Source organism: Trachypithecus francoisi, unplaced genomic scaffold (genome assembly GCF_009764315.1).
Source record: "Trachypithecus francoisi isolate TF-2019V2 unplaced genomic scaffold, Tfra_2.0 Lachesis_group1, whole genome shotgun sequence".
Classification (NCBI taxonomy): domain Eukaryota; kingdom Metazoa; phylum Chordata; class Mammalia; order Primates; family Cercopithecidae; genus Trachypithecus; species Trachypithecus francoisi.
Genome location: NW_022681454.1, coordinates 15,404,889 through 15,423,923, shown reverse-complemented (window position 1 = coordinate 15,423,923; position 19,035 = coordinate 15,404,889). Strand labels below are relative to the sequence as shown.

At 39.3% G+C, this 19,035-nt stretch overlaps 1 pseudogene; it reads left to right on the top strand.

The window, feature by feature from the left end:
- Window positions 1-16,192: 16,192 nt before the first annotated feature.
- On the top strand, window positions 16,193-17,211 carry LOC117086268 (annotated as a pseudogene).
- The last annotated feature ends 1,824 nt before the right edge of the window (window positions 17,212-19,035 follow it).

Here is a 19,035-nt window from a genome sequence, read left to right as displayed (position 1 = left end):
GAATTATGGCAACTTTGCTTCCTACTTTCCAATCCTTGAAACTCACTTATAATTCTCATCTAATTACATAAGCTATGACTTCCAATAGAAGATTACACAGAAGTTGCAACTGGGGGAGTGGAGAAGGGGTACATCCTGGTCTTGTTCTTGAACTTAAGAAAATTCCTTACATTTTTTTCCTTTGGGTACACCGTTTGCTGTAGGGTTTTTATAGATTATTTTATTAGTTTAGGAAAGTTTCCATCTATTGCTAGTTTTTGAGATTTCTTTATCATAGTGAATGATATATTAGACTCCATCGTATCCTGACTCCTATTCTTCAATTCTGTCTTTTACTCCAGACATTGCTGCAGAAACCAGCTTGTGCAGTATAACTAGGCAACACTTGTATTAGTTGCACAGCGGTGTTTGATTATCAAGATTTTTAAATTCCTTCTGCTATTATGTTTTATACATGCTATTTATTCTCTTTTTCTGTTTTTTATTTCCTACATACTTATTGAATTGATTCCATTTCTCTCTCTCTCGAACCCCCCACCCCTGCCACTCCTTCTCATATGCTTTCCATTCTTCCTTCTTTATTAGCTTGGAAATCATGTACGCTGCCGCTATGCTTTTGTTGGTTTTCCTAGAAATTTTAAAATGCATACGTAGCATTTAACTTTTTAACAAGTCCAGAGAAATATACTATCTTTATCTTTCTCCTGCACAGGATGATTTTTGAGTGCTACTAACTACAAATACCACTCAAAGTTTATACAGTACAAGTATTCAGAATTTTATTTCTACTTTGATTTCTTTCATCTCCACAAATTAAACATATCAATATTACCACTTAGAGTTAACGCTTGTTTAGATCTACCCACACGTTAACTATTTGAATCTTCTTCTGGAATTATTTTTCATCTCTACAAACTGCATTGTTTAAGAAACTTCTTTAGGCTGGGCACAGTGGCTCACATCTGTGATCCCAGCACTTTGGGAGGCCAAGGCGGGTGGATCACAAGGTCAGGAGATCAAGACTACCCTGGCTATCACGGTGAAACCCCATCTCTACTAAAAATACAAAAAAAATTAGCCGGGCGAGGTGATGGGCGCCTGTAGTCCCAGCTATTCAGGAGGCTAAGGCAGGAGAATGGTGTGAACCCGGGAGGCGGAGCTCACAGTGAGCCGAGATCATGCCACTGCACTCCAGCCTGGGTGACAGAGCAAGACTCCATCAGGAAAGAAGGAAGGGAAGAAGGGAGGGAGGGAGGGAGGGGGAGGAAGGAAGGAAGGAAGGAAACTTCTTTAATGAAAGCCTAATAAAAAAAAATTTTTTTTAATCCACATTTTGTTTGTTTGAAAATGTTTTCATTCCGAAGTTATTTTTGAAAACAATTCTGCTTGCATATGATTATAATTTAAGGGTTCTTTTTTCTCAATACATTGAAGAATTTTTCATCTTCCAGGTATTTTTGTTACTATTAAGAAATCAGTGGTCAATCTAATTTTAGTTTCTTGGTACATTTCTATCTTATATCTCTGACTCACTCTAAGATCATCTCTTTGTCTTTATCAATCTTCAATTTCAATATATATTTAGGTGTGACTTACATTTTAAGTGTTCTGCTTGGGATTTATTGGACCCTTGACTAAGAAATTGTATATTTTGTTAATACTGGAAACTCTCAGCCATTACCTTCGAAAATATTACTTCTTTCTCCTTTTTCTGTCATCTCTTTATCTATAAATTCCCCTAGATTTATGTTTCACTCCCTAAGTCTTTCATGTTCTTTTGTTCTTACTCATATTTTCCTTCTCTTTTTCTCCCAAGGTTCATTCTTTTTAATTTTCTCATGCCTTTCATCTTATTTATTCTCTCTTTTGCAATGTCTAATTTACATTAATCCTTATACTGAGTTGTTAATATTAGTTTTACTTTCCTTAATTTCCATATATCAAATATGCTTCTTTCCCACTGTGATGGGTCACTTACGGTAGTCTTTTGTACTGTTATCATTTTTAAAATATTCTTAGATTTTTAACATTTAAACATGCTTGTTTTGTATTTTATATCTGAAAATTCCAGAGTCCAGGGATATTATCCCACATTTTTTTTTGTTTGTTGACTTATTCATGATATCTTTTTTTGCTGATGCTTTTGATGATTTTTGTGTTTGTGTGTGTGTGTGTGTGTGTGCATGCACAGCACACAAATGTATGTTACCTCACCTTCTGTAGGATTTTATAGGTGATTAGTGTTTGAGGTCTGAGTTTAAAGTCTTTTCTTCTAGAAACAATTGGTATTTGCTTCTGCTACATTAATGGAGACCCTACAAATCCAAAGTGAAACTGTGAACTAAAAGATAGTGAGAGAGGAGAAAGTTAATGAACAGTCAAGCAGCCAGTTAGAGTAGGTCCTTGGTAAAACTCCTTAAAACAAAGAACAGCCTGGAAATCAAACTGCAGGCCCCAGATAAGAGAAAGTTCATGTCCTTGAATGGAAACGCTTACTCTGTAAACCCATATGAACAAATTCCACCCCTTTTCAGAATTTTTCTCTTCTTGGCACATCTAAGTCTGTTACTTTTCACCAATTGGTCTCTTACTTTTCACCTATTTTACATATGCCTACCTTTCTCTAGTTGGCCATGGGTGAAGTCTGCATTTACATCAGGTGAATCATAGCTTCAGCTGTTGATTGGTTCTGAGCCAAGGTCCCTGGCAAGCTTTCACTCCACTCCCTGATTGGTCCTGGGCCAAGGTCTGGGGCCAAACCTTCACCTCTGCCTCCAGTTAGTTCTTCACACTCTCATACCTCTTTCTAAGTGGTGCTTTCTCCAAAATGGCCTACAGACCAGTCAGCACATTTCTCTCCTTTCCAGTCCATAAAAACCCCAGACTCAGCCTCATAGCTTGCAATTCTCTTTCTGGCCCCTTCTCTGCTTCAGGGAGCTTTCCTCTTTTGCTTATTAAACTTTCACTCCAACCTCACCCTTGGTGTCCATGCTCCTTAATTTTCTTGGATGTGAGACAAAGAACTCTGGGTAATACCTCAGACAATGAAGCTGCTTCAATAGATATGAAGAAATTAGAAGTAATGTAATCAGGGAAACAAAAACATAGAAAATATAAATGAAAATTAAACGACACTTTAGCCAGGGATTTTCATGACTGTGAATACCCAGACAGTACAAAATTTCTGTACATACCCAGATGAATTTGAATTTGTAATTAGTATTCTTAGGGTAGACATTGTTTTAGGCAGGTAAAACTATTGTATGATACTGTAAATATATCTGTCTCACTATGCATTTGTCAAAACTCATTCAACTTTACTAAACAGAGTATGTCTTAATGTATGCAAATTAAAAATATATATTATATATATTTAAGTGGTCAGGGGAATCCTAGGATGAAACACACAATGTGAAAAAACAATCTAAGTGTATTATAAATGTATGAAACAACTTCAGTGAAGAAGTTGGAGGGAAGGGAAAGGTACTCACTTAAGTACATTTGGAAATGATTAGCGTCTATAAAACTAAAAACAAAATTAATTATACATAAACACTATAGCTGATAAAGTTGTTCCTCCTGGTTGCACAAGTTAACAATTCTGATATTACTACACATATATGCTAGAACTGAACAGTTAAGTAAATGAATGGCAGATGGTAACAGCAGGTTTCTCACTGTTATAGTAGGAGGTTACAGGCAATCCAAGGGAAAAGCTAGAATAATTCCTATGATTTTGGACTGCAGTTGGAGACATCAGTATAAACAGATACAGATTATATCATCTGTATCAATATTATGCAAAATATAAGTACAATTAATACAATTAATATTATATCTATATGTAGATATCATATTAATAAATTTTATGCATACTACTTATGTATACATGAATTAGTATACACACATTTATTTCCTTATTCTGTCAACTGAGAGGCCTGGAACTAACAGCACCCCAATAGCAATGAACACACTTAGCCCAGATCTTGGTTTCTAAAATCATTCTCCAATAAAAGAAACCAGGTATTCCTGAAGAAATGGCTGATTCTAGCACTGGGGCAAGGAATACACAAGATGAGACTGTAGCATCTTGCAGTGCCAGAAAGTAAGGAAATACTAAAACACACACAATGATGGAGACATATCAAAGAGAAATAGGAGCTCACAGAAAGAATTCCAAATAGCCAAAGCAGGTTAAACTTATTATAATCCAAGGTATAAAATATATGAACATGGGTCCACATTGATACAACAGATAATTGAATAAATAAAATAATTGTGGGAGAAGAGACAAAATCTCCCATACAGAAAAATTCTAAATAGTCTAGAAAGATACTAATAATTGGGGGATCCGTTCCAAGATGGCCAAATAGGAACAGGAATGGTCTGCAGCTCCCAGCATGACCGATGCAGAAGACAGGTGATTTCTGCATTTCCAACTGAGGTACCTGGTTCATTTCACTGGGACTGGTTGGAGAGTGGGTGCAGCCCAAGGAGGGCAAGCTGAAGCAGGGCGGGGAGTCACCTCACCCGGGAAGCACGAAGGGTCAGGGGATTTCCCTTTCCTAGCCAAGGGAAGCTGCAGCAGACTGTACCTGGAAAAACAGGACACTCCCACCCAAATACTGCACTTTTCCCAAGGTCTTAGCAACTGGCAGAAAATGAGATTCTCTTCCATGCCTGGCTCAATGGGTCCCATGCCCACAGAGCCTTGCCCATTAATAGCACAGCAGTCTGAGATAGAACTGCAAGGCAGCAGCCTGGCTGAGGGAGGGGCGTCTGTCATTGCTGAGGCTTGAGTAGGTAAACGAAGTGGTCAGAAAGCTCAAACAGGGTGGAGCCCATCGCAGCTCAGCAAGGCCTACTGCCTCTAGACTCCACCTCTGTGGGCAAGGCTCAGCCAAACAAAAGGCAGCAGACAACTTCTGCAGACTTAAATATCCCTGTCTAACAGTGCTGAAAAGAGCAGTGGTTCTCCCAACACAGCGTTTGAACTCTGAGAATGGATAGACCGCCTCCTCAAGTGGGTCCCCGACCCCTGTGTAGCCTAACTGGGAGACACCACCCAGTAGGGGCCAACAGACACCTCACATAGGAGAGTGCCCCTTTGGGACGAAGCTTCTGGAGGATCAGGAAGCAATATTTGCTGTTCTGAGCCTCCGATGGTGACACCCAGGCAAACAGGGTCTGGAGTGGACCTCCAGCAAATTCCAACAGTCCTGCAGCTGAGGGACCGGACTGTGAGAAGAAAAACTAACAAAGAGAAAGGAATAGCATCAATGTCAACAAAAAGGACATCTACACCAAAACCCCATCTGTAGGTCACCAACATCAAAGACCAAAGGTGGATAAAACCACAAAGATGGGGAGAAACCAGAGCAGAAAAGCTGAAAATTATAAAAATCAGAATGCCTCTTCTCCTCCAAAGGACTGCAGCTCCTCGCCAGCAATGGAACAAAGCTGGATGGAGAATGACTTCAACGAGTTGACAGAACTAGGCTTCAGAAGGTTGGTAATAACAAACGTCGCCAGGCTAAAGAAGCATGTTTGAACCCATCACAAGGAAGGTAAAAACCTTGAAAAAAGATTAGACGAATGGCAAACTAGAATAAAGAGTGTAGAGAAGACCTTAAATGACCTGATGGAGCTGAAAACCATGGCACAAGACCTTCATGACACATGCACAAGCATCAATAGTCAATTTAATCAAGTGGAAGAAAGGGTATCAGTGATTGAAGATCAAATTAATGAAATAAAGCGAGAAGACAAGGTTAGAGAAAAAAAGAGTAGAAAGAAATGAACAAAGCCTCCAAGAAATATGAGACTATGTGAAAAGACCAAATCTACATTTGACTGGTGTACCTGAAAGCGATGGGAAGAATGGAACCAAGTTGGAAAACACTTTTCAGGATATTATCCAGGAGAACTTCCCCAGCTTAGCAAGGCAGGCCAACATTCAAATTCAGGAAATACAGAGACCACCACAAAGACACTCCCCAAGAAAAGCAACCCCAAAACACATAATTGTCAGATTCACCAAGGTTGAAATGAAGGAAAAAAATGTTAAGGGCAGCCAGAGAGAAAAGTCAGGTCACCCACAAGGGGAAGCCCATCAGACTAACAGTGGATCTCTTGGCAGAAACCCTACAAGCCAGAAGACAGCGGGAGCCAATATTCAACATTCTTAAAGAAAAGAATTTTCAACCCAAAATTTCATATGCAGCCAAACTAAGCTCTATAAGTGAAGGAGAAATAAAATCCTTTACAGATAAGCAAATGCTGAGAGATTTTGTCACCACCAGGCCTGCCTTACAAGAGCTCCTGAAGGAAGCACTAAACATGGAAAGAAACAACCCGCACCAGCCACTGCAAAAACATGCCAAATTGTAAAGACCATCGATGCTATTAAGAAATTGCACCAATTAACAAGCAAAATAACCAGCTAGCATCATAATGACAGGATCAGATTCACACATAACAATACTAACCTTAAATGTAAATGGGCTAAATGCCCCAATTAAAAGACACAGACTGGCAAATTGGATAAAGATTCAAGATCCATCAGTGTGCTGTATTCAGGATACCCATCTCATGTGCAGAGACCCACACAGGCTCAAAATAAAGGGATGGAGGAAGATCTACCAAGCAAATGGAAACCAAAAAAGCAGGGGTTTCAATCCTAGTCTCTGATAAAAGACTTTAAACCAACAAAGATCAAAAGAGACAAAGAAGGTCATTACATAATGACAAAGGGATCAATTCAACAAGAAGAGCTAACTATCTTAAAGATATATGCACTCAATACAGGAGCACCCAGATTCATAAAGCAAGTCCTTAGAGACCTACAAAGAGACTTAGACTCCCACATGATAATAATGTGAGGCTTTAACACCCCACTGTCAATATTAGAAAGATCAAGGAGACAAAAGGTTAACAAGGATATCCAGGACTTGAACTCAGCTCTGTACCAAGCAGACCTAAGAGACATCTACAGATCTCTCCATCCCAAATCAACAGAATATATACATTTTTCTCAGCAACATATCGCACTTACTCTAAAATTGACCACATAATTGGAAGTAAAGCACTCCTCAGCAAATGTAAAAGAACAGAAATCACAACAAACTGTCTCTCAGACCACAGTGCAATCAAATTACAACTCAGGATTAAGAAACTCACTCAAAACCACACAACTACATGGAAACTTAACAACCTGCTCCTGAATGACTACTGGGTAAATAATGAAACAAAGGCAGAAACAAAGATGTTCTTTGAAACCAGTGAGAACAAAGACACAACATACCAGAATCTGTGGGACCCATTTAAAGCAGTGTGCAGAGGGAAATTTATAGCACTAAATGCCCACAAGCGAAAGCACGAGAGATCCAAAATCGACACCCTAACATTACAATTTAAAGCACTAGAGAAGTAAGAGCAAACACACTCAAAAGCTAGCAGAAGACAAGAAATAAGTAAGATCAGAGCAGAACTGAAGGAGATAAAGATACAAAAAACCCTTCAAAAAATCAATGAATCCAGGAGCTGGTTTTTTGAAAAGATCAACAAAATGGATAGACCACTAGCAAGGCTAATAAAGAAGAAAGAGAGAAGAATCAAATAGATGCAATAAAAAATGATAAAAGGGATATCACCACCAATCCCACAGAAATACAAACTACAATCAGAGAATACTATAAACACCTCCATGCAAATAAACTAGAAAATCTAGAAGAAATGGATAAATTCCCGGACATATACAACCTCCCAAGACTAAACCAGAAAGAACTTGAATCTCTGAATAGACCAATAACAGACTCTGAAACTGAGGCAATAATTGGTAGCCTACCAACCAAAAAAAGTCTAGGACCAGACGGAATTCACAGCCAAATTCTACCAGAGGTACAAAGAGCTGGTACCATTCCATCTAAACTATTCCAATTAATAGAAAAAGAGGGAATCCTCCCTAACTCATTTTATGAGGCCAACATCATCCTGATACCAAAGCCTGGCAGATACACAACAAAAAAAAACAGAGAAATTTAGACCAATATCCCTGATGAACATCGATGCGAAAATCCGCAATAAAATACTGGCAAACTGAATCCAGCAGCACTTCAAAAAGCTTATCCACCACAATCAGATCAGCTTCATCCCTGGGATGCAAGCCTGGTTCCACATATGCAAATCAATAAACATAATCCATCACATGAACAGAACCAATGACAAAAACCATATGATTATCTCAATAGATGCAGAAAAGGCCTTTGACAAAATTCAACAGCCCTTCATGCTAAAAACTCTCAACAAACTAGGTATTGATGGAACGTATCTCAAAATAGTAAGAGCTATTTATGACAATCCCACAGCCAATATCATACTGAATGGGCAAAAACTGGAAGCATTCCCTTTGAAAACTGGCACAAGACAAGGATGTCCTCTCTTACCACTCCTATTCAACACAGTGTTGGAAGTTCTGGCCAGGGAAATCAGACAAGAGAAAGAAATAAAGGGTATTCAATTGGAAAACAGGAAACCAAATTGTCCGTTTGTAGATGACATGATTGTATATTTAGAAAACCCCATTGTCTCAGCCCAAATTTCCTTAAGCTGATAAGCAACTTCAGCAAAGTCTCTGGATACAAAATCAATGTGCAAAAATCACAAGCATTTCTATATACCAATAACAGACAAACAGAGAGTCAAATCATGAGTGAATTCCCATTCACAATTGCTTCAAAGAGAATAAAATACCTAGGAATCCAACTTAAAAGGGATGTGAAGGACCCCTTCAAAGAGAACTACAAACCACTGCTCAACGAAATAAAAGAGGACACAAACAAATGGAAGAACATGCCCATTCCATGCTCATGGATAGGAAGAATCAATATCGTGAAAATGGCCATACTGCCCAAGGTAATTTATAGATTCAATGCCATCCCCATCAAGCTACCAATGACTTTCTTCACAGAATTAGAAAAAAATACTTTAAAGTTCTTATGGAACCAAAACAGAGGCCACATTGCAAAGATAATCCTGGCCGGGTGCGGTGGCTCAAGCCTGTAATCCCAGCACTTTGGGAGGCCGAGACGGGCGGATCACGAGGTCAGGAGATCAAGACCATCCTGGCTAATACGGTGAAACCCTGTCTCTACTTAAAAATACAAAACTAGCCGGGCGACGAGGCGGGCGCCTGTAGTCCCAGCTACTCGGGAGGCTGAGGCAGGAGAATGGCATAAACCCGGGAGGCGGAGCTTGCAGTGAGCTGAGATCCGGCCACTGCACTCCAGCCTGGGTGGCAGAGCAAGACTCCGTCTAAAAAAAAAAAAAAAAAAAAAAAAAAAAAAAAACAAAGATAATCCTAAGCAAAAAGAACAAAGCTGGAGGCATTACACTGACTTCAAACTATACTACAAGGCTACAGTAACCAAAACAGCATTGTACTGATACCAAAAAAGATATATAGACCAATGGAACAGAACAGAGGCCTCAGAAATAACACCACACATCTACAACCATCTGATCTTTGACATACCTGACAAAAACAAGAAATAGAGAAAGGATTCCCTGTTTAATAAATGGTGCTGAGAAAACTGCCTAGCCATATGTAAAAAGCTGAATCTGGATCCCTTCCTTACACCTTATACAAAAATTAATTCAAGATGGATTAAAGACTTAAATGTTAGACCTAACACCATAAAAACCCTAAAAGAAAACCTAGGCAATACCATTCAGGACATGGGCATGGGCAGGCACTTCAGGACTAAAACACCAAAAGCAATGGCAACAAAAGCCAAAATTGACAAATGGGATCTAATTAAACTAAAGAACTTCTGCTCAGCAAAAGAAACTACCCTCAGAGTGAAAAGGCAACCTACAGAATGGGAGAAAATTTTTGCAATCTACCCATCTGACAAAGATCCAGAATGTGCAAAGAACTCAAATTTACAAGAGAAAAACAAATGCCACCAAAAAGTGGGCAAAGGATATGAACAGACACTTCTCAAAAGAAGACATCTATGCAGCCAACAGATACATGAATAAATGCTCATCATCACTGGTCATCAAAGAAATAAAAATCAAAACCACAATGAGATACCATCTGATGCCAGTTAGAATGGCAATCATTAAAAAGTCAGGAAACAACAGATGCTGGAGAGGATGTGGAGAAATAGGAACGCTTTTACACTGTTGGTGGGAGTGTAAATTAGTTCAACCATTGTGGAAGACAGTGTGGCAATCCCTCAAGGACCTAGAACTAGAAATACCATCTGACCCGGCAATCCCATTACCGGGTATAAAACCAAAGGATTATAAATCATTCTACTATAAAGACACATGGACACATATGTTTATTGCAGCACTGGTCACAACAGCAAAGACTTGCAACCAACCAAAATGCCCATCAATGATAGACCAGATTAAGAAAATGTGGCACATATACACCATGGAATACTATGCAGTCATAAAAAAGGATGAGTTCATGTCCTTTGCAGGGACATGGATGCAGCTGGAAACCATCTTTCTCAGAAAAACTATTGCAAGAACAGTAAACCAAACACCACATGTTCTCACTAATAGGTGGGAATTGAACAATGAGATCACTTGGACACAGGGCGGGGAACATCAGACACCAGGGCCTGTCGAGGGATGAGGGGCTGGGGAAGGGATAGCATTAGAAGTACCTAATGTAAATGACCAGTTGATGGGTGCAGCAAACCAACATGACACATGTATACATATGTAACAAACCTGCATGTTGTGCACATGTACCCTAGCACTTAAAGTATAATAAAACACACACACACACACATAAATAAATAGATAGATAGCTAGATAGATAGATAGTAATGATCAGGGAAATGTAAATCAACATCACAATGTGATACCACCTTACTCCTGCAAGAATGGTCATAATCAAAAAACCAAAACATAATAGATGTTGGTGTGAATGTGGTGGAAAGGGAACACTTCTATATTGCTGGTGGGAATCCAAACTAGTACAACCACTATGAAAACCAGTGTGGAGATTCCCTTAAAAGCTAAAAGTAAAACTACCATTTGATCCAGGAATTCCACTGCTGAGTATCTACCCAGACAAAAAGAAATCATTACACAAAAAAGATACTTGCACATACATGTTTATAGCAGCACAATTCACAATTGCAAAAATGTGGATCCAGCCCAAATGCCTACTTGCTCAATGCCCAAATGCCCATTTTGCCCACAAAAATATGGAGCCAGCCCAAATACCCAACCCAATGAGTGGACAAAGAAACTGTGAGATAGATATATATGTAACGACATACTACTCAGTCATAAAAAGGAACGAATTAATGACATTCACAGCAACTTGGATGGGATTGGAGACTATTATTCTAAGTGAAGCAACTCAGGAATGGAAAACCAAACATTGTATGTTCTCACTCACAAGTGGGAGCTAAGCTATGAGGATGCAAAGACATAAGAAGGATACAATGGACTTTGGGGACTCCGGGAGAAAAGGTGGGAAGGTGATAAAAGGCTACGACTTGGGTTCAGTGTATACTGCTCAGGTGATGGGTGCACCACAATCTCACAAATCACCTCTAAAGAACTTACTCATGTAACAGAATACCACCCTTTCCTCAAAAAACCTATGGAAATAAAAAAAATAAAAATTCTAAATTGTCTATGAAGATACTCTGCCTTCAAAGAGGCAAAACATAACTCCTTCTTTCTTAAATGTGAGCTACACAAAGTGGCTTCCTTCCAAAAAATACGGTACAGAAGAAGGGAGTAACTTTAGAGAAGAAACGTGACAAACACTAACCCCATCAAGTAATGAAGTCAACATGAGCAGTGATAAGTCATGTTGATAGTGTTTACCCTTGATACCAATGTACGACTTTACCTTTGTGGTCTTTCTTTCAAAAGCCCTGACCCCAGTCTAAGCAAGAGAAAAACATCAGACAAATGTTAATTAGGGAACATTCTACAAAATACCTGACTGGCAATTCTCAAAAGCATCAAAGTCATCAAAAAATAAGGAAAGTCTGAGAAATTATGATAGCCAAGAGAACCTCAGAAAATATAACAGCCAAGTGGAATGTGGGATCCTGAAAGGAATTCTGGAACATAAGAAGATTAGGTAAAAATTAAGGAATGATGAATAAATTACATTCTTTAGTTAATAATAATATATCAATACTGGTTGTAACATTTCAATCGTAACAAATATGCTATACTAATGTAAAAGGTTAATAATAAGGAAAACCAAGTGTGGTATAAATGGGAACTCTCTGTGCTGTCTCTGCAATTTTTCTGTAAATGTTAAACTGTTCTAAACAATAAAGTTTATTGGTAAAATTCTTTATCCTCTTCTACAAAATAAAGTTTACTAATACATCAAAAACACCCTCATGGACATACTCAGAAATAATGTTAGATTGAATGTCTGAGCATTCCATGACCCAGTCAAGTTGAAGCATAAATTAAACATCATAGTTGGAGTCAACAATAATCCAGACAGCAGACCTCCACCCTCTTTGCCTCCACCCCTGGCAACTGGGAGCCCATCTCCTTTTTGCACGGGGAACTCAGCTGCAGTGTCTACTCTGCTCCATTACTCAGCTGCAGGGTCTACTCTGCTCCGTCAGTGGCCTTCCTTCCAGAGTGGAATGCTGTCCGGAACACAGCCCTACTGCAGTAATGAAGACACTTCGACATTTACTCCCTGAGCCTGTGTAAGGACCGAATGAGAGAATGTGTGGGTGTGGGAACGCACTGTGTATGCTGCTGAGTTCTACAGAGGTCAAAGGTTGTCATTGTTCTACTATTTTCCTGTGGATTAGCAGCATTCACATTATCTTTATGTTTTCTGGGCAGAAATTTAAAAAAATAGCATATCTGAAAAGCTAAGCTCCTGTGAATTCAAAAGACAGGATGGCTGGGATTGCCTGCATCAAAGAAAAGAATAGCAGCTCACATTTCTGTGCTGCTCTTGGCACACAAGCCACCTTCTAATGTATTATCTCATGTGATCTTTATAAAATCTTGTACAATGGAGTGTGCTGTTATTATTCTTTTGTAGATATGGAGAAAGACTGGAGAGGTTAAGTGACTGGCCCAAGATAACACAGCTACGGGGTAACTGAATTATATTTTAACACCAGTCCTCACATTCAAAATCCATATTCTTTTCACTGAAGCACAATCCTTCTTGTCACAGCAAACGGTAAACTCAACCCTTGGCAGCATAATGATCTGTAAAAAAGACAAGGAAATTTTCATAACTGAATAATAGATGTTTAGGTTTTTCACATTGAAAAGAGTATATCCAGGTGAGGGGTAAAAGTAGCTGAGGAATCTAGTTTTATGTTACCCATTAACTCATTCACCCTTCATCCATCCATCTAATCAGCAAATTAAAAGTCTTTTCTCTGCAGAGCATTGTTAGGTGCTGAGAATTCACATGACGACTCTCTCCATCATCACCATCACCAATCATCATCAACAGCAACAACACTTTTATCCCAATTACTTTGATTATGTACATGTAATGTGTGGCTAGGTGGTGCGTCATAAGACTAACGCTACAAAACATGGCACAGATAGTGTATTCATCACCAATATGGCGCACACTCACCAAGGCAGGCAGCCACTAGAAGGCAGAGTAAAGGTGATACAATCACCTGAACAAAAGTGAAGAAATGCACAATTAATACATGCAATCTACAAGGACAAATGTACTTTGCGAGGGTATGCTGAGAAGAAGGAATTGTGATATTTAAATTAGTAAAACTGTAAGGAAGTGCCGGGAAGTGGATCCTGAGGATTTTGTTCCCTAGTAGGCAGCTTGACAAAGGCTTTTCAAGCTATAAAGGCAGGGTGATAGCTTGTATCTCTTGCTTTTCTGTTTTTTGTTTTGTTTTGTTTTTATTTCCAATAGGGATGAGCTCTACGTTCAGCATATAGTATATCTTGAATAAATGCTGTTTCCCTCAATTCAGAAAGATATTTGTGAAATATTTTTTAGAGAAGCTGCTTTAATTTGGAAAATAATATAAATTCCTCAGAAGGGAAAAACTGCAAATGTATAAACTCTTCCCTTCCCCCTTTTCCATCTAAACAATGCTTCCTATTCTTAAGATGCAGATCAAATTTGATGTGTATCAGGAAGACATCTCCCCATTATGGCAAGCACCACTCAGAGTTGATACTTCTGCTTTGTAACCTCATGGGACACCTACCTGGGACCTGAACACACTTCACTGTAGCCTCTGCCTTTGCTCCTCCTTCTCTGCTGTTTTTGCATATGAAATTTCATGCTCCTACCTTAGGTGAACCCATACATTGTTTAAATATCCACTTATCCATTTAGCTGCAGCAATTCTGTATCTCATTTTTATTTTCCTCTTAGTTTTACTTTTCAACTTTAATGTAGTCTTTCTACTAGGTCATTCCCAACGGCAAACATTCTTTTTTTACATTCAGCTTAAAAAAATAAAAATAACTTACCTATACTTCTCTTAGGAGGCAGACCACAGCCAATGACTAACAATAGCTAGTCCATTGTCTTGAGGTGGGGTTAACTTTGTAGTACAAATTGTTTTCCAAAACTCACTTTGAGATCACACTGAAACTAGTTGTCCTCTGAAGCTACATCCCTGCTTAGCTTTTCTTCTGCTTTATCATTCTTTCCTCACTTCACTTGCTCTGAAAAGCATTTTCCCAACAAACCACTTGAGTACCAATACCCATCTTTGGATGGGTACTTTGTTTTTAGGGACGCTGGCCTAAGACAGCTGGTACCCAAAGTGGAGTAGTCCTAGGAGGCTCTAAGGATGGGATTTTTCAAGTTGTGTCACTTGCTGACTGAATGGCAATAAGGATCCCACTACTAGTCTTAGCTGGATTATAGATTGTCCCTGGCATATTCAAGCATTGTAATTGCTAAGACTTCTACTTTTGCTGGACTAAGATGAGACACAATTGGAAGGAGGTGTACTAGCTGATGCAGTATCTTTGACACTTGAGAAATGTAGAATAATAAGAACTGCAACTGGTAGCTGTTTCTAAGCAGCATTGTTTTATTAAAAAGAAAAAAAAATGACAGGCTTGGATCTATTATTCAACATCTTAAAGCAGAGAGTCATAGGGTATTCTTGGCAGCATTTAAAGACTTTTATCTCCTACAGCCAGCAGGCAGACATTGCTTAAGATTAGGCACGAGATCTCATTTTAAGAATCGCAGAATTTTTAAAGAATTGTAGAATTTAAGAGAATCTTGAATTTTCAGCCTATGCAAGTATACAGTGAAAAAGTCAGGGCCCTGATACAAAGTAGTAGAATCCTAAGATTTGGGATAGGGATATCCAGGTAGATGCATTTGAAGAGTAACATCCAGATTCCTTTGAACCCTCTGAACCTACGGAAGTGTCCCACTCTCTTTTTGGAAGGTAGAGAACTTCTTGCCTGAAAACTATGTAGAGACCTAAAATGAAGCAGGTGCTTAACATGTAATAGTTGCCTTGACCACCAGACATTTAAGTAGAGACAAACTTCAGCCAGAAATGACAAGAGAAGTGGCAATCCTGCTAAGCAAAGAAAGGAATGATTTACCAAAGGAGCTGTAGGACCATGTGCTAACATGTATTGTCAGGAACTCAGATTGGTGGATCCTGAGCACGCGGGACCATGTTTTCAACGTGAGGCATTCCTCTGTAACACAATGTTTAACATCTGGCAAGGACACCACGTGATTGTTCTAATACATTACTGGAGTAACTCTTGAGAACTTGGGATATGTTGTGGCCCATCTTGCAGAAAGGAGAGATCACAGCAGCCATGGAAAACTCTGGAGGAAGGAATCCTGAGCCTCAGAGAAGCAGGGATGCTAGAATATGTCTATCATAGGAGACCAGAAAACGTACCAACTACACATGTTCTTAAGATGGCTCATCAGTTTAGACCATAACAGTGTTTCTTCCTCATCTGAAAACTCAGATGAACCTCTGAACTTGACTTTTTCAAGAAGTTTTCAAATTCAAATAATCTGGACAAGAGCACTAACCCAGTGTTCGGTATGAACCCTTTTAGCGCCAAATCTTTATACACAGCTCTTCCACCTCAAAGCGCATTTCCCCCTCCTACTTTCATGCCACCAGTTTAGACCAGTATTCCTGGGCTACGACCATACCCAGCACTGGATTAAATGAGCTTGCTACCACACATACCCCACACCTGCCCAACTGAAGCAACTACCTTTGCTGATACGCAACAAAGGAGAAAGTACCAACGGAAACAAGGATTTCAGGGAGAATTGCTTGATGAAGCACAAGACTACATGTCAGGCCTCGAAGTTAAGACACACTCCGACTCCTGTCTGTCTCTCAAGAAGATCAAGAAGACAGAGGGCATGTATGCATGTGACTTATGTGCAAGAAATTCCAGAAAAGCAGTTCCCTTCTGCGACATAAATACGAACACACAGACCGCATCAGTGTCAGATCTGTAAGAAAGCGTTTATACACAAGCACCGCCTTATCGCGCATTCAAGGCTTCCCTCGGGGGAGAAGCCCTATCAGTATGATAAACGTGGCAAGCGCTTCTCACACTCGGGCACATACTCGCAGCACAGGAATCACAAGTATTCCTACCGCAAGCGGGAGGCGGAGGAGCGGCAAGCGGCGGGGCGCAAGGCGCGCGAGACAGGGCACTTGGAACCCACCGAACTGCTCATGAACCGGGCTTACTTGCAGAGCATTACTCCTCCAGGGTACTCGGACTCGGAGGAGCGGACGAGTATCGCGAGGGATGGCGAGAGCGAGAAAGAGCGCGAGAAGGAAGGCGAGGATGGCTACGGGAAGCTGGGCAGACAAGATGGCGACGAGGGGTTCGAGGCGGAAGAGGAAGAAAGTGAAAATGAAAGTCCATGGATACGGCTCCCGAAACGATACAACATGAAGAAGAAACTGGAGATCACTCCATGTACGGTAGTTCGGAGGATGGGAAAATGGAAACCAAATCAGACCACAAGGAGGACAATATGGAAGATGGCATGGAATAAACTACTGCGTTTGAAGCTTCCTTTTTTTTTTTTCCAGTAGTATTGTTACCTGTTTGAAAACACTGCTGTGTTAAGCTGTTCATGCACGTGCCTGACGCTTCCAGGAAGCTGTGGAGAGGGACAGAAGGGGCGGTTCTGCCAAGACAGATGTAGACAGAGTTGGAGCTGGGTATTGTTAAAAACTGCATTATGCAAAAATTTTGTACAGCGTTAAGGCCTAAAACCTGTGTGGTTCAGAGACTAATTCCTGTATTTAATAGCATTTATACTTTAAGCACAATAGAAAATTGTAAAAATTGCACCCTACTTATCACTACAAACTTTAAAAAACTGTCTAATTTACATCAGTACATTTTTAAAAGGTGCCAGCACTACCATACATCATTATTGTTATTCCTTTTTAATCCTTTTTAATTTGCTCGCACTACAATGTATCAGTATTATGATTTCTCTGTACTTTCCTTTTGCTATTCATCCATATCCCGCCCCCCCTTTTTTTTCCAGCTTAAGTAACCATACAATTTTAGGCCTCAATTTTTCTTTTCTTTTTTTTCTGTTAAGAACCTTGAAGTGTTGCATGTGTGAATTTAAGATACCGAAGTCTTAAAGTGACCTGGACGTAAAGGAAAAAGTAAGATGAGAAATAAAGCCTTTGTAAGGTGATTTTAAAAGCCCTATAGGCAAACCTTTTACTCTGTGTTTCTGCCACTGCCATCCTTTTACAGTATTAAGAGGGTAACATGGGTTACCTTTGCACCAGCTTCAGTGTTAAGCTCACCCTGTTCTTTGAAGCACCCATGTCAGTATTAGAAGAACAGGGAGCAGTTCCTTAGTTTACATATGTTTGTGCAATTATTTTCTGTACTTTTTTGTTCATTAATTTTGTCAGTATTACACCAAACTGTTTTTGCAACAACAAAAAATTTTTTTTGCATTCATTTAATTTTAGGTCAAATAACATTTTATTTGTGTGGCTCATTTTATATTTCCTAGTTTTATTTATTTCATACTATAGTGCATAGTATTATAGTTCTTCAGTATACAGCTATATTTTAGTAAAAAAGGAACATGATATTGATCATATGGGCAAATTTTATGTAAAGAGAAGAGCATTTATTGTGTTTTGGAACATTAATTGTGAGATGGGATTTTTCAATTTTATTATTTTGTTTTTGTTTTTTTCCAATTACTGGAAGTTCCAAATTTGGGAACTTTTGATACGATCTTATGAAAACACTGTATTTTCGACTGAAAATTCCACTTTCTTTATCTTGTTTTTTTAGCTAAAAAGAGGGACAGTTAAATACAATGTATGATACCATGCAAAAAATCTTTCTGAATTGTCTTTGTAAAAGTATTATTGAATTTTTAATTTGTAATTTCTTTTGAAAATGACCATGCTCAAATAAAAATGTAGCCAAATTTAAAAAAAAAAAAAAAAGATGGCTCAGAGGACATTTTACTAACAAAAATGATAGAGGACTCTGGTGAGAGAGTCACAGGCAGTGCAAAACTGAGCAGTAATTGTCCTCTGTAGGTCAGGAGTGATGATAGGAGAAGTTGTTACGGAAGTGGGCTCCCTAATAGCAATGAGGATAAGACTCTGGAATAGAAGAGGCCAGGAGACAGCCCTTAACAGTCAGAAAAAGAATAATGTGAAGCCAGTTACTGTGATAGCAAGACTGAAATGGCAGCCAGAGGCATCTGTCCCATAGGGATCATGGCAATGGCTCACAGAACATAGTATTTTTAGGTGCAAAATAGATGGGCAACCAGAAAGTGTACTGCTTAAAATACATGACCAAAAATGTTCAGAGAATGACAGTCAGGTGCGGTGGCTCATGCCTGTAATCCTAGCACTTTGGGAGGCTGTGACGGGCAGATCACATGAGTCCAGGAGCTCCAGACCAGCCTGGGCTGTAACATGATGAAACCGTATCTCTATAAAAAATACAAAGATTAGTCAGGTGTAGTGGTATGCGCCCGTA